The sequence below is a fragment of the Bombina bombina genome, chromosome 3, assembly GCF_027579735.1.
Source record: "Bombina bombina isolate aBomBom1 chromosome 3, aBomBom1.pri, whole genome shotgun sequence".
NCBI lineage: Eukaryota > Metazoa > Chordata > Amphibia > Anura > Bombinatoridae > Bombina > Bombina bombina.
In genome coordinates, this window is record NC_069501.1 from 233,072,219 (window position 1) to 233,099,580 (window position 27,362).

Sequence of the window (27,362 nt, forward strand, 5' to 3'; positions counted from 1 at the left end):
AAGGCCAAACTGTGTTGACATAGCTTGTGGTGGACATTGCACTCCCAGTGGGGTAAGGAGGAGATGGGGTAATAAAGTGTTAATTTCACATTGTTCTATACAAGTATTGGGATCAGTTTGTGGCCACTAGGTACACAATGTGATACAGTAAGGAGATCGGATTATACCTACAGATATAAGATACAGACACATGTATATGTACACAATGTGATACAGTAATGAGATCTGATTATACCTACAGATATGGGATACAGATGCAGGTATATGTACACAATGTGATACAGTAATGAGATCTGATTATACCTACAGATATACCATAAAGACACATGTATATGTACACAATGTGATACAGTAATGAGATCTGATTATACCTACAGATCTCATATAAAGCCACATGTATATGTACACTATGTGATACAGTAATGAGATCTGATTATACCTACAGATATAAGAAAAAGACACATGTATATGTACACAGTGTGATAACGTAATGAGGTCTGATTATACCTACAGATATAAGATACAGACACATGTATATGTACACAATGTGATACAGTAATGAGATCTGATTATACCTGCAGATAAGATAAAGTCACCGGTATATGTCCACTTTAATACATGGAATCAGCTGGTTCATGTACGTGAATGAGCCATAAAGGAGCAAAGGTGATACTTGTTATCCTGTATGGGTTTCTATTTGCCTGGCCTGCCAATACCCTTGCCTGTCATGCATCAGGGATGATGTTATAGAATGGCTGAAGATTGTGGCTGGGGGGTGGTGTCAGCAGGGACATAGTATCTGCTCCCCCCCCACCCCTAATCACACGGTCATTGAATTGTTGAGGGCAGTTGGATTGCTATGGCTGTGTTTCCATGGGTTGATGGGAGCGATGCACATCCCTGGTTTTATAACTCACTGGCCATTGCATTTTCGAATTTCTGGTGGCATCGCTCCTTGGAGTTCTCGCCATGGGTGAACGGAGTAGGGAGAGTATTCCCGGTGTGGCTTCAGTAGCACGAAAACGGGGTTCACCTATGATAAAATTTTGAGCGGAATGGAATGGATTGATTTAAGTTAGGGGCATTGGAGATGGTGTCAATTCAGGTGTTGGGGTTTTTTGCTACAAGGGTTGTGGAGGATGGGACTCCTGCTGATTTGTCACCTGGGATATATGGCTGGGTTATGTGGCACGTGGCTACCACGGTTTCAAAGTGTTCATTTTCCTTGAGAATTTGGGCAGCCACTGAAGCTGCTGTAGGGAGTTTGGTGGCAAAAGGTGTGGGTAAGTGGAGGTTATTCTAGGCTCTTTTGTTGGAGGGTGTCTAGTATTTTGGGTGTTTCATTTGTTTATGGTTGTTCCGTTCAGATTGTCGTAGTTCTGGTAAACATGTGGGTAGTGGGCCGATTTATTATTATTTGTCCCTGGTGTGTGGCTCTGGTTGAGAAGGAGGGCCTCCAGCCTGGGTTTTTGATAAGCAGCAATACTATTGGAGGGTTTGGAGTACGGGGCCCCCATATTGGCTTGCATGTTGCCGCCGGTGGTGGTTTACGCTGAATTGTTCCAGTATAGGGGGGTACTAGTGGTCCAGGCCAGGGTAATGATTTTGGTTGACTCGGGGAAGCCTGGTGAGTAAGATTAAGGTGGTGTGGGGAAGTTTTTTGGGAGCTTTTCCAGGGTTTTAACCGTTGTATGGTCTACCATGGTTACGAGATTGGTTGGGGGATGGAATGGCTCCATTATGGCCTTACCAGGAGGCAGGAGCTGAACAAGCTGGTTGCAGCCTTATGCGTGGAGTGCAATGTGTGGTGGGTTAGCCTCCCCATGGGGTGGGCGAGCAGGTTAAGTAGCTTCTTGGACACGGGGTTCCTTGGAGCTTGGGGTTTGTAAAGAAATAACGGGCTTATTTAAGTCCAGGTGAATTTATATACGGCCCGGTCAACAAGTAAATGGAGGTTAGTGAATTAAGTTTGGGAGCTAGCATCTTCATAGTTGGCTGAGTTTACATGGTTAAGGAGTTATGTATTTGGTGTCTTTTAAACTTGTTATTTACTAAACGGGCTGTGGCCAGTATTTTTTTTCAAACATAAGGTGTCTGTGTATTCTTTAAGTGTTGAATGCTTAAAAATTTGTCAAGGGGATGTTAATCGACGGCTCATGGGGTCTAGTAAATAGGATCATGGGGGCATTTGTGCAGAGACTTGGTGTGGTGGTGGACTACTCAGACTTAGCTGAGGTTGGATTGGGTGAGTTCTATCTGCCCGATGGGGTGCATTTGAATGACGGTGGTCTGCAGCTGTTTATCTTTAATTTTAAGGAGGCACTGTGTGCGGTTGGAGGGTTGGCGGGACTGGGCTGAGGCGTCAGGCCAGTCGGTGGCGGGGGTGCTAGCCCTTAAATTACAGAACAATTATGGCCAATGGTTAAGTGTGGTGGTATTTTGCATTCCCATGGGGAATTCAAGATGGGGGGTTTCTAAGGGCACGGGGTTCCTTAGAAACTTATATGGATGATCGCTGACGGGCCCAACCACTTGCACGGTTGGGTCCAGTAAAAGGAATTACGGCCATAGTTAAAAGATATGGAAATCAAGAAGGACTAGCACCGCTGTTGGTTGATGTGTAAAATGTTTACAGTTATTTGCACTTTTATTTATCGAGTTATTGAAGTTTTTACAAAGTTTTATTGAATAAAGGGCTGCGGCCAATTTGTACCAAAGCTAAGTCTGTTGTCTGTTATTTATGAGGGTGGTTGTTGGAAGGATGGTATGGGGGTGTTTCGTGGGGTTTAAGGGGCCGGAGCTTGACGACATAAAAGGTCAAGTGGCTCCTGGAGGCGGGGGCGAAGCATAGATAGAGGGAGCTTTGACCTGGGGAGGAAGAGGCCCTGTATGGGGTAGGAGGTGCTATAGGAGGAGCTGTAGGCAAAGTGCTAAAGATGTGGGCTGAGCGGGAAAACCAGCAGATTGATATTTGTAGGAGTTGAGAAAACATCTCCCTCCCACCCGTCCCTGATATTTGTGTGAGAGGCGTGTTTTATATTTGTCATTTTAGGTTTTTGTCGCAGTTGGAAGGCGGGGGTGCTAGCCCTTAAATTACAGAACAATTATGGCCAATGGTTAAGTGTGGTGGTATTTTGCATTCCCATGGGGGAATTCAAGATGGGGGTTTCTAAGGGCACGGGGTTCCTTAGAAACTTATATGGATGATCGCTGACGGGCCCAACCACTTGCACGGTTGGGTCCAGTAAAAGGAATTACGGCCATAGTTAAAAGATATGGAAATCAAGAAGGACTAGCACCGCTGTTGGTTGATGTGTAAAATGTTTACAGTTATTTGCACTTTTATTTATCGAGTTATTGAAGTTTTTACAAAGTTTTATTGAATAAAGGGCTGCGGCCAATTTGTACCAAAGCTAAGTCTGTTGTCTGTTATTTATGAGGGTGGTTGTTGGAAGGATGGTATGGGGGTGTTTCGTGGGGTTTAAGGGGCCGGAGCTTGACGACATAAAAGGTCACAGAAACTCAGGTGGAACAAACTCATTTTATGCAACACTGCAATTGAGATCCAAAACTATATTCATAATTGTAACAGAGTATACACAGAATATCACATAATACTAAGCCAAACAGTGAAATGGATCCAGCAGAGCTGCCTCAGTATGTTTATTCACTTTCTCAACGTGTGGATCAACTTAATCAAGGGTTAAGGGAAATTCAGCTAGAAAATCAAACTTTGCATAAAATAATAAAGGATTCAATATAACAAAAATCAGGTCATACTGAAACTATCCCAGAACCATTAGTATCTCAACCAGATATGTTTCATGGTGACAAGAAGCTCTATAGACAGTTTAAAAATGCTTGCAATTTGTTTTTTGATTTAAGAAATAAAACATATAATACTGATAAAATAAAGGTATTAACGATAATATCCTTTTTACGTGGAAAACCCAGGGCATGGGCCGACCAATTCTATGAAAATGATGATCCTATTTTAAGCTCTCTTGATGAATTCTATGAAGCAATGGATGATCTGTATCAGGATAGCAACATCCAGAACACAGCTGAAACAAGAATGAGAGCATTAAAACAAGGAAAGAAAAATGCAGAAGAATACCTCACTGAATTTAAACATTACGCCACAGATTCACAGTGGAATTCAGTAGCGCTGAAAAATCAATTCAGGCTTGGGTTGTCTGATCCAATAAAAGACGAGCTAGCTCGCATTGAACCTCCCAAGACGCTAGAAGATTTAATGAAGTTAGTTGTGCAAATAGATAGGCGTCTCAGAGAGAGGAAGGCAGAACGTCAATCCTCAGAGTACACGCCGTGGCTACCTCGACTTCACTATTCAGAGTCTCCTAATCCCCAAGCAATATCAAAAAGTAATTCAGAAGCAATGGACATCGGGGTTATTCGAGGACCCCTGACGTCAGAAGAGAGGAGCCGTCGAAGAGCACAACAATTATGTATGTACTGTGCTAACCCTAATCACAGTGTGAAGGATTGCCCACTACTTATCCGTACAAAGAGAAGTAAATTTACTTATATACATTCTGTTATGCCTAAAGATCTAAAACCAACTTACTGTCATCTATCTCTATTTTTACAGTGGGACCAAAACCGAACAAGGATTGATGCAATCATAGATTCAGGAGCGACAGGAAACTACATAGATAGGACTTTCACTGTAAATAATAAAATTCCACTAGTGGTTAAGCAAACTCCTGTTGTAATTAGAGTTATTGATGGTACTACAATATCCACAGGTCCTATAACACACAGTACTATACCATTATTAGTTACAACTCACACTGGTCACACAGAGTATATTGTTTTCGATGTATTGCCTTCACCTTTGTTTCCCATTGTACTAGGCTTAGATTGGTTGCGGCTACACCAACCTGGCATAAACTGGAAAACTCTAGCTGTTGAACTAAACTCCACTTATTGTCAACAAACCTGTTACCCAAGGGATATACTAATATAAATTCCAGATCCTATTCCGACACTACCCCCTCAATATACTGATTTTCAGGACGTGTTCAGCAAAAAGATGGCAGAAACTTTACCACCTCATCGCAAGTACGATTGCCCAATTGAGTTAATACCAGGGTCATCCATACCGTTTGGACACCTATACCCACTCAGCCTGCCAGAGTTGGCACATTTGAAAGAATATCTTGAAGAAAATCTGAGGAAAGGATTTATCAGACCGTCTACCTCACCCGCGGGAGCGGGAATGTTCTTCGTAAGGAACAAGGACTCGTCTTTAAGACCTATCATAGACTATCGAGAACTCAATAAAAGAACAATCAAAAACAGGTATCCGCTACCTTTGATACCGGAACTCATAGAACGCCTACAAGATGCTAAAATATTCACAAAGCTCGATCTACGTGGCGCATATAATTTAATCCGCATACGAGAAGGGGATGAGTGGCTGACGGCATTTAGAACCAGATACGGTTTATTCGAGTATCTGGTAATGCCGTTTGGTTTATGTAATGCGCCAGCCACTTTCCAGCATTTCATCAATGAAATATTCAGAGATCTACTTGATGTATGCATTGTCATTTATCTTGATGACATCCTTATATATTCAGACACTATGGAGCAACATGTTAAAGATGTCAGGAAGGTTTTGACAAGACTTCGATCTCATCAATTATACGCTAAGCCAGAGAAGTGTTTGTTCCATACTAAGGAGGTGTCATTTCTTGGATACCATATCAGTCCAACTGGGATCCAAATGCAAGACAACAAAGTCCAGACAGTCTTAGAATGGAAAGAACCCGCTACTAAAAAAGAATTGCAACGTTTTTTGGGATTTGCAAACTATTACAGAAAATTTATAAAAAACTACTCCAAGATTGCAAGACCTCTCACACAACTTATCAGCTCGAATACTCCGTTCCGTTGGACACCTAGCGCTGCCGAAACATTTTCATACCTAAAACATTGTTTTACATCTGCACCTATATTACGTTTTCCAAACCCAAAGCTGCAGTATATCCTAGAAGTGGATTCATCTGACTTTGCAGTTGGTGCAGTACTCTCGCAAAGAGAAACGATAGATTCCCCCATTCATCCAGTCTCTTTTTATTCTAAGGTGATGACTGCTGCTGAGATTAATTACTCCATTGGAGACAAGGAGCTTTTGGCAATAAGAAACTCCTTGGAACACTGGAGACACCTGCTTGAGGGGACTTCTACTCCAATAATCATATACACAGACCACAGAAATTTAGAGTTTCTTCAAAAAAACAAAACACTATCTGCAAGACAGGTTCGATGGAGCCTTTACTTCTCACGTTTTGATTTTCATATCATGTATCGACCAGCCAGTAAGAATGGCAAAGCCGATGCTTTGTCAAGAAAGGATGCCAAACCAACACAAAGCACAAATCCATCTTTTATCATTCCAGCAGAACGTTTTATCCATCTGTCAACACAACAGGATTTCATAACATCTTTACGCAAAGCGCTTACCAATGACAAAGAGATTCCACATTCTTTGGTAGCAAAGCATACCAATGGATTATATTATCATGGTGAACAACTTTACCTACCTGACATATTAGTTGAACCTATACTTAAAATGTACCATGATTCTCCCATCTCTGGTCATCTCGGAGTGAATAAAACTATAGCAATCATAGCAAGACAGTTTTGGTGGCCAGCTATGAGGAGGTCCATTACAGAATATGTAGACACCTGTCATGTATGTGTTACTACCAAACCAGAAAGACAGAAACCTTATGGACTCTTAATGCCTATCGCTCCATCTACCAAACCTTGGGAACATATCGGAATGGATTTTATTGTCGACTTACCTCCTTCTGGCAAACAGAACACCATTCTGGTAGTCATAGATCTCTTTACGAAGATGGGTCACTTTATACCCTTCCACAAATTACCTACATCTACAGAAACTGCAGATTTATTCATGAAACATGTTGTCAAATATCACGGGATCCCACGTAGAATCACCACTGATCGTGGAACTCAATTCACCTCTCAATTTTGGAGAAAATTGTGTGACAAACTCCAAATAGACCATAGATATTCCACTTCATTCCAAATAGACCATAGATATTCCACTTCATTCCATCCTCAGACCAATGGCCAAACTGAGAAACTTAATCAATGGCTTGAACAGTACATTCGCTGCTATTGTTCTCAACATCAACAAGATTGGCTCCAACACATTCATCTAGCAGAATTCGCTTATAACAATAATACCAATTCTTCAACTAAATTATCTCAGTTCTTTGCGAATTATGGATATGTATGTGTTACTACCAAACCAGAAAGACAGAAACCTTATGGACTCTTAATGCCTATCGCTCCATCTACCAAACCTTGGGAACATATCGGAATGGATTTTATTGTCGACTTACCTCCTTCTGGCAAACAGAACACCATTCTGGTAGTCATAGATCTCTTTACGAAGATGGGTCACTTTATACCCTTCCACAAATTACCTACATCTACAGAAACTGCAGATTTATTCATGAAACATGTTGTCAAATATCACGGGATCCCACGTAGAATCACCACTGATCGTGGAACTCAATTCACCTCTCAATTTTGGAGAAAATTGTGTGACAAACTCCAAATAGACCATAGATATTCCACTTCATTCCAAATAGACCATAGATATTCCACTTCATTCCATCCTCAGACCAATGGCCAAACTGAGAAACTTAATCAATGGCTTGAACAGTACATTCGCTGCTATTGTTCTCAAAATCAACAAGATTGGCTCCAACACATTCATCTAGCAGAATTCGCTTATAACAATAATACCAATTCTTCAACTAAATTATCTCCGTTCTTTGCGAATTATGGATATCATCCTCAAATACTACTGACTGATTCACTTCCATCACCTTCACCATTGTTCGATGAGTTCCATAATTCACTACTTGAAATATTCAAACAAATCCGACACAACATAATTGCTGCACAAGAGACCCAAAAACGATACTATGATCTGCGTAGAAGACCATCACCAAACTATCAGGTTGGAGATCTTGTTTGGTTATCCACCAAGAATTTAAAAATGCAAGTACCCAGTAAAAAACTTGGTAGTCTGTTTTTTGGACCCTTTCCTATTGCCAAGGTCGTTAACCAGAATGCAGTCACTTTGACATTGCCTCCATCATCAAAACTTCATCCAACCTTTCATGTATCACTACTGAAACTGGCAAAACCAACTAGAGTATCTACTCTAAATGCTTCATCTACTTCAGTTCCTTCCGATTTGCTGGAGTATGAAGTTGAAAGTCTGGTGGATTCTAGGATTTCCAGGGGCGAACTCCAGTATTTGGTGCGCTGGAAGAACTACACCGAGGAAGATGACACCTGGGAACCCTCCTCTAATCTTTCTGCTCCTAAGTTGGTGGCACAATTCCATAGGCGAAATCCGGATCGTCCACGGCCTCAAGCTGTGGGACAGCTTGCTTAGGTGGGGGGTCATGTCAGGTCTCCTGTGAGTCATTTCATAGCCCTTCCCACTTTGTCTTTAAGAGTATCCTGTTTCCTGTAAACAGGTGCTTAGTATTGAAACTGCTTCCTAGCAGGTGTATGTGCAGTTGTTTCTTAGGATACAAACCTAACATAATCTCCTTTCTCTAAGCCACTTGGACATCTGAACTAAGGATTAAAACTCCTCTCTACTACTGCAGTATTTATTGCCCCTGCAGTTTCTGAAGCTACATTGGACCGCAACATATTTCACAGCACACCTTCCTATTACAAAATCTTGTGCTCCCTTCTTGCCACAACTCCACTGGCACTTAGTGGTTGTTTCCTGAGGACAAGTCAACTAACCAGAAGAAAACCAAAGCAATTACAAAGAGGAAAACTGGATTGTAAAACCGGAACTTAGCCACACCCCCTTTAGTGACATCACTCTCTGTTCATTCAGCTTCAGTACAGCCTACTCTGATTCAGTGTGTCAGCAGCCTGTCAGCAAGTCTGAAAAGGATTGTTTCCATCTCTACACTATCTGATACAAGGTAACACCTTGCCTGAACTAACTAACAGAGACTTTGTTTACTATAACACCAGAGCCTTTGTGTTGTTACATTGTGCCCAGTTTAACTTTAACCTTTAATAACTTTTCACTGAAAGTTAATCTGTATTCATCCACATTGAATACAGAAACTCAGGTGGAACAAACTCATTTTATGCAACACTGCAATTGAGATCCAAAACTATATTCATAATTGTAACAGAGTATACACAGAATATCACAAATGTACACTTTTTTTTTTTTTAATACTTTATTCTTGGGATGGGAGCCAAAAAGGGGGAGTGCAAAATACTCGCCTCCTGTCTTTAATAAAATTGTGACTTTAGTGTCACCAAGGCTAACATAATCCTCATTTTATTGCAAGACAGGAGGCTCCTATTTTGCTTTTTTAAAGCTACACATCTAATAGAGTCAGTGCTGCATGAGAAATAGGCTTAAAATAAAACTTTCGGAAAATGGAGTCCGATGACCAATCAGCAGCCATTAATAGGTCTTGGAGAGAGCATCCCAAAAGGAAGGCTCTAGAAGCCGAGGCTCCCCTTAATGAGTGAGCTCCAAAAGACGAAGGAACTAAGACCAATGACATAATCCATTTGACCCATCTTGCTATGGTAGGAGCGGAGACTGGCCTGAAAGGGTGAACATAAGAGATCAAGAGGGGGTCAGAGGTAGAGGCAGACAGGGAAGCTGTCCGAGATAGGTATTCTTTGAGACATGCTGCTACGCACAATTGAGGTTCTTCCTCTAAGTATGGAGAGGAAACCTCAGTGGAAAAGGTTTTAGTATGTCTGTGAATGGAAAAAAGAACCCCTCCAAGGGAGAAAATAAATCTGTCTCTGTCTAGAGCTTGTACATCTGATACTCTGCGAAAAGAAAGGAGACAGAGGAGAACATCCAGCTTAGCTGATAACTGTTTAAGAGAAAGTTGAGGATTCTGAGGCCAGGATCAGAACAAGGAAAATTGGAGGGATACATTCCAAAGATATTTGTACCTAGTTTTGGGAGGGATCTTTAGCCTGATCCCCCCTCATAATGCGGCAGATAAGGTGATGCTTACCTACAGGGAAACTGTCTACCGGGTAGTGAGCTGCCAAAATAGCTGATCTGTAAAGATTAATAGAGCAAAAAGATGAGCAGGAAATTTGCTACCAAGGTAACAGGGGCAGAATAGGGATCGGACCGTTCTGCCATACACCAACGTAGCCATACTGACCAGGCTGCCAGGTAAGATCTCCTAGTTCCGGGAGCCCAAGAGTCCTGGAGGAGGTCTCAAGCTGGGATCAAAAGACCTGCGGACTCCCAGGAACCCCGGAAATTGTCCATGCTAGCAGTTGGAGGCTGGTGAGGAAGGGCCAGGAAAGGAAGGACTGAGAGTTCCAGAAGGTCCGGAAATCAAGCTTGGGACAGCCAACAAGGAGTGATTAGGACTAATTTATTTAATTTGTAGCCTCCGAGTGTGTGGAATGACCCTTGGAATCATGGAGAAAGGGGGAAATGCATAACCCCCCATGAGTGGCCAGGTTTGGAGGAAGGCATCCGAGGCTCTTGCTCCTGGATCCGGAAGCCAACTGAAGTAGGCTGGAAGTTGGGTTTTGGTCCTGGAGGCAAAGAAGTTCAGAGATAGGGGGCTTCTGAAGGACTGGATGCGGAGGAACACCAACTTGAGTAAGTGCCAATCGCTCACGTCCCTCCAATAGCGTGAAAACCAATCTGCTATGAAGTTGTCTTGTCCCGGCAAGTATTCCGCAATCACTGATATTCTATGATCAAAGCAGAATTGGTAGAACTGTTTTGCCAAAGAAGACAGGGTCTGAGACCTGGTGCCGCCTAGGCAGTTGATGTACTGGACTGCAGATATATTGTCCATGCGGAGAAGGACACAGCAATTCACCAAAGAATTTGCGAAGGAACGTATTGCAAAGGACCCTGTAATGAGTTCCAAACAATTGATGTGGAGGGAAGATTCTTCCGGGGTCCATTTGCCTCCCATGGATTGGAAATTGCAGGACGCTCCCCAGCCCAGAAGGCTGGAATTGGATTCTATTATTAAGTCTGGAAGGGATCCGAAAATAGCCCTGCCATTCCATGCCTCCATATTGTGAAGCCACCATGACATTTCAAGTTTGACTTCTTGGGTCAGGGTAATGGACTGAGAATAAGAGGGGTTTAGAGTGAGGTGAGAGTGTTTGAGTCTCTGCATAGCTCTGTAATAAAGAGGGCCAGGGAAAATTGCCTGGATTGAGGCTGAGAGAAGACCGATGATTCAGGCTAGTTGTCGGGGAGAAATGTGTGATTTCTTTAGGGTAGAATTAAGTTCCTTGCGAATGGTTTGGAGCTTGGTTTCTGGGAGAGCCCGAGAAGCCAGCTGGGAATCCACTGAAAACCCCAGAAATTCCATGGACTGGGAAGGACAAGTACAAGATTTTTCTAAATTTAAGGTGAACCCTAGATGTTGTAGGAGAGAGCCTGTAGTGGAAAGGTGTTGCAGAAGGATGGATTTTTCCTGAGCTAGAATGAGAATATCGTCCAGATATATAATCAGGCGAATTCCCCTGGATTTGAGGAAGGCTGCGACCGGTCTCATGATCTTTGTAAAGCACCAGGGTGCCAAACTGAGGCCAAAAGGGAAGGCAAGTGAATTGCCAGGTCCGTCCTTGCCATAGGAATTGGAGATAGTGGTGACATGATTGGCGCATGGGGACTGTCAGATAGGCATCTTTTAGATCTAGGCGAACCATCCAATCGTTCAATTGGAGGATGTCCCTGAGGAGATGGATGCCTTCCATCTTGAAATGTCTGTATACCAGGAAACGATTGAGTTCTTTTAAGTTTATGACCGGACGGTTCCCCATCCTTCTTTTTTACTATGAACATGTTGCTGAGGAAACATTGTGAATGGGATTCCTCAATAGCCCCTTTCTGGCAGAGCTGAAACAGTTCTGAATCTATCAGATGCTGCATTTGAGAAGGGAAGGGTATAGGGGTCGGAGGACAGGGTTGGAAAGGGAAATGTACGAAATCTATGTGGAAACCCTGTATAGTCTGAAGTACCCATGGGTCTGATGTGATCGTGGACCATGTTGAAATATAATGTGTAAGTCTGCCCCCTAACTTTTTGTGGAAAACAAGAAGGGATAAAGTGGTGCTCACCTGGTTCGGGTCCTGTTGGGGGTACTTGTATTTGGCGAGGGGAACCTCTGCTTCTGAAATTTCTACCCCTGGTGGGGAAGAGAGGCCTAATCTGTGGTGCTGTGTAGGTCTGCCTGAAGGAGCCTCTGAAGTTAGCACGGCTGGACAGTTGGTCACTGAACCTGCCAGCCCTGGCAAAAACACACCATTGTGCATATAGGACCCTTCTGACATTAGACTGGGCCCTATCAAGAGTCGTGAAAGCCAATACATAGCGGCTGAGTTCCCTGATAAAAGATTAGCCAAACAGTAACCCTTTTCCTGTGGAACCTCCTTCCGAGTGGGCCATTTCCGCCAATTTAGGGTCGAGCCAAGAGAGGGCCGCCCTGCGGTGTTCTATGGATAAAGACATGTTTGTATTTCCCAGAAGACATATTGCTCTTTGCGTCCACTTTCTAATTTGGGAGGGGTCCAATGATTGTGAGGATATTATAGCATTATCCTCTAACTGAAGGATCTGTGTCAGTGGTCCTACCAGGTCCAGGAGTTTATCCTGAGTGGACTTTACTGACTTGCCAATGCCCCTTCTAGGGTCCCTACCACTTCGGGTCATGAAAGTGACGGTATTAGGGTCAAATTCTGGGTGTATGTGCTTCCTTGTCTGGGAGGACAGGATGGGGCATTCCGCCCACAATTTAATTCTGGCAGAATTGGACAGCGGTTTACTTAACCAATGCTGTAAAAATTTTGTAATATGTGGGGCAGGGGACCATTCAGAGGACCTAGGGTGCCTCAAATTATCCGGATCGAACATGGGTTGGCCAAGAGGATCCAAAATAGCATTTTCTATGACCTCTGTGTTATCAGGTATGGGAATAATTTCATTATATTGGTCGTGGTCCCACTCATCGGACAAATAGTCCTCTGGGTAATACTCTCTATCCATGGGGGGGGGGTGAATTATTTGATATTTCCTCCATAGAGGTTTCATTCTCCCTTATTATTACCCAGGGATGGGGTTCATAGCAGGCAAATTATCACTGGAGGAGGGGTTGCTCTCCAGATTGTGTGTCTTTTTATATTTCTTTTTAGGTTATTTCATTAAAATAAGAGAGGATTGCATTCTGACGTAAAGATCCTAGCCAAGGCCATAGCTAATCACCTTTCCAAGCTTTTACCGCAACTAATCTCTACCGATCAGGTGGGATTTGTTCCGGGCAGAGAAGCTCAGGATAATACCCTCAGAGTAATCCAATTGATATCTTATGCTCACAATAATTCTGCACCGTTGGCCTTAGTTTCCATGGATGCAGGAAAAGCTTTTGATCGGGTCAATTGGCTATTCATGCACCATACTATGACTAAGCTGGGATTTGGGGATGGCTTTATACGTACGATCTTCTCCTTGTACTCTACACCGAGTGCTAAGGTGCGAGTTAATGGCATGTTCTCCAAACCTTTCCGGATTACTAACGGGACGAGACAGGGGTGCCCCCTTTCCCCCTTGTTATTCGCTCTGGTGATAGAGACTTTGGCTTGTAAAATTCGCAACAACCCCAACATCTCAGGTTTGGTAGTTGGCCAAAAAGAGCACAAGTTAGCTATGTATGCTGATGACATTCTTATTATGTTATCTGATACATCAACCTCACTATCGACACTACTGGCAGAATTTGAAGAGTATGGAAAGGTCTCGGATTTCCTACTCAACCTATCCAAGTCTGAAATCATGAACATATCTATACCGGATGATGCTTTCCAGGATATGCGTTTCCATTGCCCACTTGGGGTAGCGAAGCATCATCTGAAATACCTTGGAATCTCCTTGACTCCCGCAGTTTCAGATATTGTTGACACAAATTACAAGCAGATTAGAGACGCAGTGATGGATGATTTGACCAAATGGAAAAATAAATCCATTTCTTGGATGGGCTGAATTCATGTGGTCAAAATGAATATTTTGCCCAGGGTTCTTTATGTGATGCAGACAATCCCTCTCTTATTGGCAATGCCTCTCATCCATCAGATTCAATCGGAGATAGAAGCATATATATGGAATGGGATAAGGCCAAGAATCAGGAAAAAAAACAATGTTTCTGCCTAGAGACAGGGGAGGAGCAGGAGTTCCACTGTTGAAAACGTATTTTAGGGCAATAAATATCCAGCGCTTGGTGCACTGGTGTCACAATAAGGCCGATAGAGCCTGGGTTGAGCTAGATTGCGAAATTTTGCAAAGGGGTAATGTGGGCTCGCTTGCGTGGATCTTGGCCCAAAACCGGAACCCGTTGATTAAACAATATCCCCTGCTGGAAGACGTCTTCCGTGTCTGGGATACTCTGGTCAAACAAGATGAACACATATCGTCCATTCATTCTCCGGTAACCCCGGTTTTCGAGAACCCAGACAATGGCCTCGCAAATAGAGAACAATCCCTGAGACACATATATACTCTAGCTGAAGCAGCCATATATAATGCTTTCCACGAGGGGAAGATTCAGACTCAGGAGAATCTAAAAAAGTGGGACCACTGGCTGTTTTCCTCATGGTTCAGGGTGGCACAGTTCCACCATTATGTTAATGGTCATAAGAACATTGCTCCCTTCATAAGAGAAAAAACACCCTTTGAGTCTATCTGCACGATGGCGCATCCACCTGGACACTTGATTTCCCGCATTTACAAGTTGCTATTAGCAGGAGGTGGAAAGACCTTGCCCTCCTATGTAGATGCGTGGCGGGCAGACTTTGATTCTGATATCAGCACAAAAGACTGGTTGATTATCTTTAATAAAGCTAAGAGAGCCTCAGTCTCTATGAGACTCCATGAAATGCACTATAAATTCTTAAGCCGGTGGTATCTGGCTCCTCAGAGATTAAACAAAATCTATCCACAGACAAGTGGAGAGTGTTGGAGAGGCAGCGGAGAGGAGGGATCAAATTTACATATTCGGTGGACATGCCCGCTAATACAGGTGTTTTGGTAGAGAGTGTTCTTGGAGAGCAGCTGACTTCTTGGTATCATCCTGCCTCCGAATCTGCATTACTTGCTATATCATGCCCTCCCCAAAATAGTGGTGGAGGCAAAATACAGACTTTTTCTTCTGATGTTGAACTGTGCCAAAGGTCTAATCCCAAAATATTGTAAATCATTGAATGTACCGAGCCTAAGTGAATGGAAACATGGTGTCGGTGATCTGCTTGGTCTGGAGAGGTATCACTACCTTAGAGCAGGGAAATTAGCAATGCATGAACATGATTCTGATATGGGAGGATAAGAGCCTATAACAGTTTTACATGATGAGAGTTGATTCGGTCTACACTCAGTTGCGACTCCTGGAGGTGCACGCAACCATATTTATTTGGGGGGGGCGGGATTTGGGGTACTGCTGGAGCATGTCCTGAGATACGCTTATTAGATTTGACACTTGAAACAGATCGCCCATATAGGTGCATCCCCCCCCCCACTTTGTCCCCCCCTCTTTCTACCTTACGTGGATAAGGATCCCCATTATGGCGCCGCGTCATGTGATCCAAGATGGCGGCCATAATTACTTAGAAAAGAAGAAGAAGATGGCTGCTCATGTCACACTAATATATATGACATCCCCAGAGGGCAATGAGCGCTGTGAAATAACACACATAGTATAATGAAAGGTATATGATATAGATAATAATAGGTTATAGAAAATGAATTCAGAAAAAATATATAAGAAATACGGAAAATTCTATAAGGAGTTAAATGGAAAAAACTGTATTAGTAAAACCGTAAAAGCAATAAATTTAGCAAACGAAAGTTAGAAAGAAAATAAGATGACAGATAGCAGATCCACTCTCATTGAATGAGTGGATGGAAAAGGAAAAAAACAGATTTAGACAAAACTGTAATTGTAATAGAAAATAGTGAACCAATAAATTTACATCACCTTCTCTGCTGGAACAGTAAAGAAAGAGGAAGTGAAAGTGACTGACTTATGTATATATTATGGTTGCTGTGCCCCATTGGTTGAGGGGCTTGACCTAATGAGTCGTCGAGTTCCGGCCCTCCCTTAACACCACAACACATTTATAAACAATCCCACCATTCAAAATTACTTAAAGAAAAACACAAGACTTCTTTCTTGGTATAAAATCTTTGGCTGCAGCCTACTTTATTTGATATATAAAACTTTTTTATAACCATATAAATAACAGTATAACAACAATATACATTAAACACACTGTTCTTAATAAAAACCTTATTTTCTATTAAAACCAGTAAGCGGTGCTAGTTCCCCTATTCGTATCCTGGCCGTCCTTCCTCTGGACACAACCTTTCCCGGTTGAGTCCGTTAACTCCACCTCTAATAATTTACCTAGAGAGGACCCCTTGTCCCTATAAGTACACCATGCACTCCCACCCTGTGGGGAGGCAAAAATATCCTTATCCTTATGGCCATATGCTACATCTAAACCTGAACTAGCACCCCCTGCCTGCTGCGACAATATCCCAACTTCCCCCCATTAAAGAAAAATTCCCCCAAAATAAAAGAAAATTGGGTGGGCGGGAGGGAATCTAATCTGCGTGAGGTAATCTAATCTGCGGCTTTTCCCGCTCAGCCCCCTTTTTAACTCTCCTCCCTTTCGCTCCTCCCCTCCCCAGCAACAACCAATGGGGCCTCCTCCTCCCCCCGGTCACGTGCCACCTCCAGCCGATACCCCGGCCTCCAGTGGCCTCCTTCTCACCTAAAGAGTCGTTGAGTTCCGGCCCTCCCTTAACACCACAACACATTTATAAACAATCCCACCATTCAAAATTACTTAAAGAAAACACAAGACTTCTTTCTTGGTATAAAATCTTTGGCCGCAGCCTACTTTATTAGATAAATAAAACTCTTTTATAACCATATAAATAACAGTATAACAAAAATATACATTAAACACACTGTTCTTAATAAAAACCTTATTTTCTATTGAAACCAGTAAGCGGTGCTAGTTCTCCTATACGTATCCTGGCCGTCCTTCCTCTGGACACAACCTTTCCCGGTTGAGTCCGTTAACTCCACCTCTAATAATTTACCTAGAGAGGACCCCTTGCCCCTATAAGTACACCCATGCACTCCCACCCCGTGGGGACGCAAAAATATCCTTATGGTCATATACTACATCTATACCCCAACTAGCACCCCCGCCAACGACTGGCCTTATTTATCAGCCCAGGCCCGCCACCACCTCATATAACCTTCAAAACTTCCTTAAAATCCAAAATAAATAGCTGCAGGCCAAAATCATTTAAATGGACCCCATCTTTCAAGTAAAATTCCCCTTCACCAACCTCTTCCAAATCCCTACCCCTCCAATCCTTCTAATAAAGGAACCAATCAATGTATTTACTTTCTTCCTACTGTTATCTAGTTTAATTGGGTCCCATGCCGCCCTCCACACCATTCTAGGAATAATATCGGATCAACCAATTGTTAACTCAGGAAACAAATCCTGCAGTCTACCTAAGTCCCGCTTAATTATTCTCACCAGTTCCCTCTGGGGCATTAACCCCAAATCTTTGCCACCTACATGTACTATTAAAACATCCGGGGGTGTAAACCTTCTACAATAGTCCACAACTAGGGGTAAAAAACGACCCCATGTCAGACCCCTCACCCCCAACCATTTTACCTCCCAGGCCGAAGCCGGAAAACCGAACTGTAGACCGTCTACCTTCATTGCCGCTGCTCTCCTTGCCCAATAAATAAATGAATGTCCCACCAACCAAATTCGCTTGATACCTAGAACAAAACAAGTAAATATAACCTTTTACACTCTCATTTCTGGTTGGACATACATTTTATATCTTTTAGACCCCCACCTCCCAATGTTTCTCAAAATATTTTCACTCAAACCCAACATTGACGCCTCCGTAGCGGCCCCAATCCTACAGGAAAGGGACCCAAACTCCGAAGACGGCACACACACTATCTCAAGAGCTCTAGAAAGTACTGCCCTAAATTGGAAATGTGATAAGAAACTCCCATCCCCATGAATTAATAAAGGGCCTCCCAATTACGGGCGCAACTGCAAAAACTGCCCTAGCATTCTGCAAGGACAAACCCCCATTCCACTTGCAAGTAGCACAACAGTTTTTCCCTTACCATATTGGTCAGTTTTGCTTCCTCTCAACAAAATATCCACCCTGCCTCTGAAAACGACACATCCTCCACTCTCAAACCACTTGGCCTGCGCTTACTTGCACTTATCAGCTCAGAGATACGAAATGCCCCTAAAAAGGCCAAGACAAAGGCCATGCGAAATAAACAAACCTCAAACTCTGATGCACAAACCTCCCCTGGTGCCTCATAAAGTCGCTCCAATAAAACAAAAGTAATAGGCCTTCTGTTGTCCCTCACTGGGCCCTTCTTTTTAATGCCTTTCAATACCTGCCTCACGCAAAAGGACTTGGTCACATCTTCAAATCCTAAAAGTTTAAAGCGAAACGCTAATGCCGCTAGTTTACGATCCATAGCTGAGGCTGACAACCCTACGCATTTCCAGTGCCACATCCATTCTAGCAAAACCCCTTCAAGCCTGTCCTGAACCTCAGAAACATATCCCATTCCTTCCAAATTCTAGAATACGAGGACCATGTACCAGGAGCTAAAGAAGACCTCACCAATCCAGCCAATCCTCCGTCCCAAGCTGCTCCGGACACTGCAACCCTTCTGCATCCACTTGCGGAGCCAAGTCTCGAAACCGCTGCCACTAAAAATGAGACAAAGCATCCGCAATTGAGTTACACACTCCCAATGTGTTTGGCTCTAATTAACACATTCAACTTCAGGCACTTAAACACAATCAACCTCAACAGATGCAGCACAGGTGGAGACGAAGCCGACAGGCTGTTTAACGCGGACACTACACCCATGTTGTCTGAATAAAACACCACCAACTTGTTACACAATTCCAACTCCCACACATACAAAGAGACAACATTAGGAAAAAGCTCCAAGAACACTAGGTTCCACACCAAACCACCAGAAACCCAAGAGTCTGGCCATGGAGCCACACACCAGTGCCCTTGAAAATAGGCTCCAAAACCATGAGCCCCAGCAGAATCCATTACTAATCCCAGCTCAGTATTGGACATCTTCCTCTCCTGAATCAAAGATGACCCGTTAAACTGCCTCAGGAACATAATCCAGACCTTCAAATCATCCCTGTGCTCCTTGTTTAGCGTAACAAAATGATGAGTCAACGCTACTTTTGCTGTAGCCATAGACAACCGCCTACAAAACACACGCACAATAGGAATAATTTTGCACGCAACATTAAGTTTTACAAACAAAGACTGCAGTTCCCTCAGAGTAACCTTTTTAACTGCCATAAAATGATGAATAATGAAAACCAAGTCCATAACTTTATCTTCAGGAAGCCTACACTCCATTCTTACAGAATCAATGATGATCCCTAAAAAACTAAGAGACGTGGTCGGGCCTTCCGACTTCTCTTTTGCAATAGGAACCCGAAAATCCCTAGCCACCTGACAACACACGACTCTCAACGATTTGCAAACCTCCGTACCTGCCGGATCAACAAAAAGGAAGTTGTCAAGGTAGTGAACTGAAGACTGTAAAACACACTGGACTCGGATTACCCACTCCAAAAAAGAACTAAAGCATTCAAATAACGAACAGGAAATGGAACACCCCATGGGCAAGCATAAATCAATATAATACGAGCCATCAAAATAGCACCCCAGCAAATGATGAGATGGGTGAACCGGTAACAACCTGAAAGCAGCCTTAATGTCAACTTTAGCCAATAGAGCAAATCGACCAGCCACCCTAACCAAACTAATCACTTAATCAAAGGATGCATACGATACAGACGGCAAGTCCTCAGGAATGCCGTCATTCACCGACTGCCCTTTCGGAAATGATAAATGGTGTATCATTCTGAACTTGCCCAGTTCCTTTTTGGGGACCACCTCCAGGGGTGAAATTCTCAAATTAGCTAAAGGGGGGTATTAAAAGGACCAGCCATACGTCCCAAACTAACTTCCTTTTCTATTTTCTCTTTTAAAACCCCAGACCATTGCCTTGCCGATTTTAGATTACCTTTAAATTTTTCGACCCCCCCAGAAGAAGGAATTCTAAAACCAAATTCAAAACCATGCATCAAAAGAATAACCTTCTCCATACACCCCTTACGCCTAGCGTATCGCACGAGCCACTGCTCCATCTCCTTTAACTTCACTGGGGTTACCCCCCTTTTCAAAACCATCTGAGCCACCAGCTGGCTTGCCCCTCTTAAAACACTTGGCATAAGGGTGTGATCCACCACATCCAGAGCATTCATGCCTGAATTTGCAAAAAGCTCCAAATTTACACCCCTTGTCATTGAATGCAAAACAAAAACCTTTTTTAACTGTTGCCGGCGACCCTGCGATAGATTGAACGCCGGCCCCACCCCGAAAGGGCTGAGAGCTCCTGAGAGGGCTCATCATTTTTAACCAGAGCCCCATATCCTGGTCGTCCCATTTCATGTCAGGCCTGACCGCCAGCCTCTGACAAAAATGTTCGTCATAAGCCCACCAAGCCATACCCCCATACATCCTCTGCGCCACTGCTATCTCGTCGAGGTAGCAAAAAAGTGGGGCACCCTGCTCTGGAAAATTAAAATATTTTTAACGTCAACTTTAAACATATTACATGCCGATAACCAAGAATTACATTTGTATGATACCAGAAAATCAAGCTCAGTCTTTTTTAACACTATTTGTGGTTCATACTAATAATAATGAGACATACAATATTGTTAGCTGGTTATCAAGATCTAGATGTCCTTTTGAGTCAAAATCCCATTTCATTTCTTGGCTTAGTTTATTCTTCACTCGTACTTATAGTCCGTGTCCTTGAAGCATTGTTCATCTCGCTCAGTACAGTGAATTAATAATACTTGGTATGATATTTTAGAAGAATGTTGGCTATATATATAGTTTCATACAACTTTACTTTATAACAAAAAATATAAATAAATTTCAGTTACTGAAATTTAACCTAATGTGTCATTATATTAGTTTGTTGCTTACTCTTATATCTCCAATGAGAGGGGGTAAGTGCCATTCCATTCCATCTTCCTCAGTATAACCCTATGGCTGCCTATCCCATCTCTGGCTAGGTTTCCCATATAGTATTTTGAGTTGTCTGTATCAGCCAGTAATCCAGATTTTATTAAATATATCCGTCGTGGCCATTATCGTTGCTGCTGATTCATGTAGTAAATATGTCATTTTAATTTTGTCTAGTATTTCCTGCCATGTTGGTGCGCCTTCTTTCCAATGTCTGGCAATGCAGATTCTCGTAAAAGTGCATGATATCTTAATGAAGGTGTTGATGTGCTTGTGGTAGCTTGATAGTGGTATGTTTAATAAACCTTGAGACATGGTTAGAGTTGATAACCGCTCATCCAACATTGTGCTGATATAGGTGGACAGGGTTGTCCAAATATAGTTAACCTTGGGACACTCCCACCACATGTGTACATAAGTGCCTTCCATTTTGCAACTTCTGTAACAGTTCCTAGTACCTCACTTCAGGAAATGTGATGTTTTTAGTGGAGTTAGATGCCAACGAAAGGTGGTTTTAAAGCAGTTTTCCCTGAGGTTGGCGCTAATCAGGCCTCTACAGGAGGAGTGAAACACCTCATTCCATTTGTGTGTATTTAGTGTTGTTCCTGTGTCTGATTCCCATCTAAGCATGATGGGTGTTTTAGTATCGCATAATGTAGACTGTAGTGTTATGCATAATTATGATTGTAATTGTTTTTTAGGTCTGTTATCAGTGCTGCATAGTTTTTCTAGGGATGTGCTAAGTTTAATAGGTATGTTTGGTGAAAACTTGTTGAGAGCAGATGTAAGTTGTAAATATAAGTACCGTTGAAGGGTATCTGGTGCTATAATGTCCTGTACCTGAGTGAAAGTTAAAGGTTTGTTACGCGAAAGAAAGTCCCCCACTCGGTAAAGGCCTTTGTTTTTCCATTTATTGATTTGTTTCCTATACTCCACCGGGATAAGATACAGTAGGGGCATTTTAGAGGAAAATGCTGGTAGCAGTTTTTTGTTAATATCGTCCAGTGGTCAATTGAGAAATTAATGGTTTGGGGGTAGTTTTGGGTTTTGTGTCGATATGTAGATCTATCCCATATAAAGTCTTCTGGTGAATTTTGGTTTCCCAAGTCTGATTCTAACTTAGTCCATATTATATCTTTTCTCATGGATCCTAATAATGAAGTTTGGGCTAGTCTGGATGCATCATAGTAGTCTAATTAGATTAGGGGCACCGATTCCCCTTAGCTGTCTATGTCTGGTTAGGATTCGGGAGGGTATTCTCGATTGCTTCTTACCATTGATAAAGTGGATGATCTCTGACTGTAGGGGGATTAAGTCCTGTCTGGGAATTGGGACAGGTAGGGTTCAAAACAAATAGAGTATTCTCGGGAGAATGTTCATCTTAATGGCCGATATTCTGCCATACCAGGAGAAATTAAAGTGTTTCCATTTCTCAATATCTTTACGTAATTCCTTGAAAAGGGGAGGATAATTTACTATAAATAAATCTGCATATTTAGTGGGTAAGTTAATTCCTAAGTATTTGATATGTGTTTTAACCCATGAAAATGTGTATTTCGTTTCTATTAGTTTGGGCTGGTAGTGCTATCGCCATGGCTTTGCATTTATCCATGTTTATTTTATATCCCGATATGGCAGAAAACCGCTGGAGAATTTCATAGAGGTGTGGGAGGGAAATCAGAGGTTTAGTCAGCGTTAGTAAGACATCATCTGCAAAAAGGGTTATCTTATAATCAGTGTTTTTTATATTTAGTCCAGTAATGTCTGTGGATCGTCTAATTTTTACTGCTAAGGGCTCCATGCATAGAGCGAACAGCAAGGGGCACAGTGGGCATCCCTGCCTGGTGCCATTTTTGATATTTATAATTTTGGAATAGTGACCCATAGCTCTGTCGTGGTGGGTCTGGAATATATGCCTTTGAGAGCATCTACAAAAGGGCATCTAAATCCCATTTGTTCTAGAACTGCAAACATGTATACCCAATCAATTATATCAAACTCCTTCTCTGCGTCCAATGAGAGGACCAGAGAAGGCGCTTTCATCTCAACCAGGAGAGCAATTGTTGTAATCATGCGCCTGACATTATCAGGCGCTTCTCTACCCGCCACAAACCCAACTTGATCCGGATGCACTATACCTGGTAGTTTTTTTTAAAAAAAAATTGTTAGCTAGTATTTTGGTGAAATTTTTTATGTCTTGATTAATTAGAGATATGGGTCTGTAGCTGGAGCACCATTTCGATTTTTTTCCGGGTTTGGGTATCACTACTATTCTGGCTCTTAGAAGATCTAAGGGTATTTCATATCCTTCCATGATATAATTTGAGAATTTGACTAGGTGAGGTATTAAAGAAGTTTTAAATAGCTTATAATATTCTCCAGGGAGGCCATCAGGGCCTGGAGCTTTTCCTGGTTTTAAATCTTTAATGGCTTGTTGGACCTCACTTGGGGTGATTGCTTGATTTAATTCATCCCTGTCTTGATCAGATAATAGAGGTAATTGGGCTTCGTCTAAAAATGTTGTTAATGCAGTCGTAGTTTGTGTGGCATAAGTCGCCTTAGTTCCGTCATAAAGAGTGCTGTAATATTGTGCAAAACAGTCAACTATTTCTTGTGGGTGAGAAGTCTCTGTGTTATCTGGTTTTTGAATTCTGGGTATTGCTGAGAGCCTGAGTTTTTCGCGGATTTTGTTTGCCAAGTATCTGTCCGGTTCGTTAGCATAAATGTAATAGTTTGTTGTTAGTCTGAATGCCGCTCTAATTGAATGATCATTGAGAATGTTTGCTAGTTTTGTGTGTTTATCTAGTAGTTGTAAAATGTTTCCTGAGTGTGAGTTTATGTTGTTTTTCCAATAGTTCTATTTCCTGTTGTAGGTTTATTCTATGTGCATTTACTTTTTTGTTGAAAATTGATTTTTCTTTTATTAGTAGGCCTCTTAAGTATGTTTTGTGAGCTGCCCACATTGATATGGGGTTGTCTGTCGTACCTGTGTGAATATCCCATTATTCCGTCATATTCTGTATTATATTATTTTTTAATTATAGGATCTTTTAAACAAGATGGATCATATGTCCAGGACATGGTCCTGTCTACGTTTTGAAGATTGCCTAATTTAAGCTGTACAATGGAGTGGTCTGACCATACACAAGTGTGAATTGAAGATGAATTTAAGGTGAATTGCAAGATTTGGCTGACAAATATGTAGTCAAGTTTTGTGTAAATTTTGTGTGCCGCATAAAAATATGTTGTGTCTGTAGTGTTTCCGTATAGTGTTGTCCAGGAGTCGATTAGGGAGTGTGGAGCTAAATGATCAAGTATTGTTTTAATCAGTTTGTGTTGTCTACTAGATATCGGATGAAGTTGTTTTCCACTGTGGTCTGCGTTGAAATCTCATGCTAGTATAATCCTGGTTTGGGACCAGTCAGTTAGCAAATGTGCAATTTGTTTGAAAAAGGTCTCTTGCCTTTCATTGGGAGCGTATATGTTGCAGAATAAGATGTCTGTATCTTGTAGCTGACCTCTTACCAACAAGTATCTGCCCTCCCTGTCTTCTATTGTCTCTTTGTGTATAAAGGGTAATGACTAATGAGGAATGTATGAGTATCGAGACTCCTCTTTTTTTAGTGTCTGTTGTAGCATGGTAGTGTTGGTGGAATTCTTTAGCCCAATATTTAGGTATTTGTGACCTTAGAAAGTGTTTCCTGAAGAAAAATCACATTTGCTTTTAAATTTTTGTATTGTGTGATAGCGGTCCTACGTTTAATGTCAGAATTCAAACCTCTAACATTATGAGAAATCAAATTAATCACCAAAGAATCCATCTATTGTGGTATGTAATGGGGAGAGTATAATTCTGCTTAGATTCTGTCAGGTTGGAGTGTGGATGGCAGCTATCTTTGTTGAGGTTGGATCCCAGTCTCCCTCTCAAACTGTGTGACACATTTAGTATACATATGTGAGCAATGTGAATCAGTAACCAAAAAAACATAACAATTTTACATTGTAAACAAAACTGTACATTACAAATAGTACTAACTAAACTAACAAGGCACATTATAGTATGCATCTAACAATAGTAAAACACTTTTGGAGGATTTATCAGCTAAATTCAAACTATTAATGTGATTAGACATAGCTAATTTTAGCAAAATCGAGGAAGATACCTATTGGGTAGAATAGTAATCCTTGTCGATTGTGTCTCCCATTTTTTAGGGGAAGTAATTAGTAATCAAGATTTCTAAGGGCCTAGATCCTACCATCCCATTCTACCTATATCTGCTAGAGCAAATTAAGGGTCTATGTCAGCAGGAATGGCATGGGGTATAAAGAATAGGTTATTGAGTCTCACGTGAGGATGAGTCCATAGGTATGGTGCTCTGGAACTTTATCCCAGAGTTGGTGTTTCAAGATTTCCTTCTCTTGTTGTGATCAGTCACGTTAGCTTCTGTCTCTTTTTGTTGGCCTTTGACCAGGAGGATTTTTTAGATGATAGTCGTATGTGTGATGACTCTGTGGTATCTTCTTCTAGTCATGTCTTGAATGTCCCTGATAGAAATTATTTTGCCCTCCTTATTGATATTGAGTGAAAAAGGAAAACCCCACTGATATGGGATGCTATGTTTCCTCAGCAACATGGTAAAAGGCTTGAAGGATGCCTGTCTCTGGAGAGTCTTAGGTTGGTTTCTTGCTGCTGATAGGATCTTCTCTATCTCATTAAATCTGAGGAAGTTGATTATCACATCTCTGGGTGGAGCATTCTCTCTGGGTTTGGCTTTTAGCGCCCTGTGTGCTCTTTCAATTGACCATTGTGTTTCTTCACCTTTCCCAGTGATGGCTGTAAATAGTTGTATAAAATATGATAGTAGATCTTTTGCAGTGATTGTTTCAGGCACCCCTTTCAAGCGTATGTTGCATCTCCTTGTCCGATTCTCAAGATCTTCGAGTTTATCTTGGGCCTCTATTAACTGAAGTTGTTGAGAGGAAATAGTTTGAGCCATCATAGTCATAAAAGCACAACAAAACAATCCCTGTGTTTATATATATGTGCGTCCCTGAACAAGTTAAAACAATTTAGACACAGTTCAGTGTAAAGTTTATTGTTAGTTCTCAGGTAGTAAGATTATTGATTGCTTACCCTCTGTCTTTCGATAAGTTTCTGCGGTAAAGGGCATCATAGTCATGTCATCAACCATTGAGTCTCTGGTTTCTTCTAAGGTTTCCAACCTGTTTCCTAGCTCAGCTATATCAGATCAGATTTCTGCTAGGTTGTTTGTTATTATAGTATGCATCGTATCCATTTTGTTCCATAGCTTCTCGAAATTTAAAGCTATATCTTGTTTAGATACTAGCTTTTCCAGATCCACTTTAGTGATCAGGGTTTGTTCTTCCCCTGCTGCTTGAGACTCAATAACGGATTCTGCATCTTCATCTGTATCCACTGCTGTATTAGGATGTGGCTTGTCTGTTTTTGTAGTTTTGAAAAATACATTGACTGGAGAGGGTTTATTCCCTTTTTCTGATTTTGACAGTTTTCTTGCTGACATTTTGTTGTTGTGGGGTATTCAGAGTAGCACATTTAGTTCACAGACAGCTTGCCTAGTGTTTAGAAGATGTCAGCAGTCCAATCCCAGGCATATGGTGGTATCGCACTATCAGTATCTGTTAAAGGTGCTTCTGTAAGAGTTCTTTTATTTATTTGTTGATATCAGAGTAGTACCGTTGCTGGAAGTAGTGTATGTGCTATATACCCCTTTAATAGCTTGTAATTAGAGATCCCTCTGTAGCTGGCTTAATGGTTCAGACGTTGTCTGTGTATATCATGACTTAGGCCCCTTTCTTTGATCTTTACAAAATCTGCTAGTTTCCCTTCATCACAGCTTTTTGCACTATGCTGCTTCTGTTAGCTGGCTTGTACAAAAGTGCGTTATAGGAACAAATCCTCTCTCACATCGCCATATGTTCCCATTATAGCTGACCTATCGATCCCAGTTTAAGGGAGATTTCAGTCTCTTTGATGGCCATGTGGGTTTAGGGCATCGGGTACTCATGGTTATGGCGCATTTATGTCTCGACCTCCAACCTGATGTGTTATGG

The 27,362-nt window shown here is 41.9% G+C and overlaps 1 protein-coding gene across 2 annotated transcripts in view; it reads left to right on the plus strand.

Moving 5' to 3' along the window:
• The window catches only part of ALDOC (aldolase, fructose-bisphosphate C), a 46,457-nt gene that overhangs the window by 3,157 nt on the left and 15,938 nt on the right, over nucleotides 1–27,362 (plus strand). Inside the window, exon 1 of one of the 2 annotated variants that reach the window (XM_053706198.1) lies at nucleotides 8,537–9,026. The exons of the other annotated variant lie outside the window; for it this stretch is intronic. The gene's annotated coding sequence lies outside the window, so the exon portion shown is untranslated. Of the gene's footprint in view, nucleotides 1–8,536; nucleotides 9,027–27,362 lie in introns of those variants that run through there. 2 annotated transcript variants of the gene reach the window in all.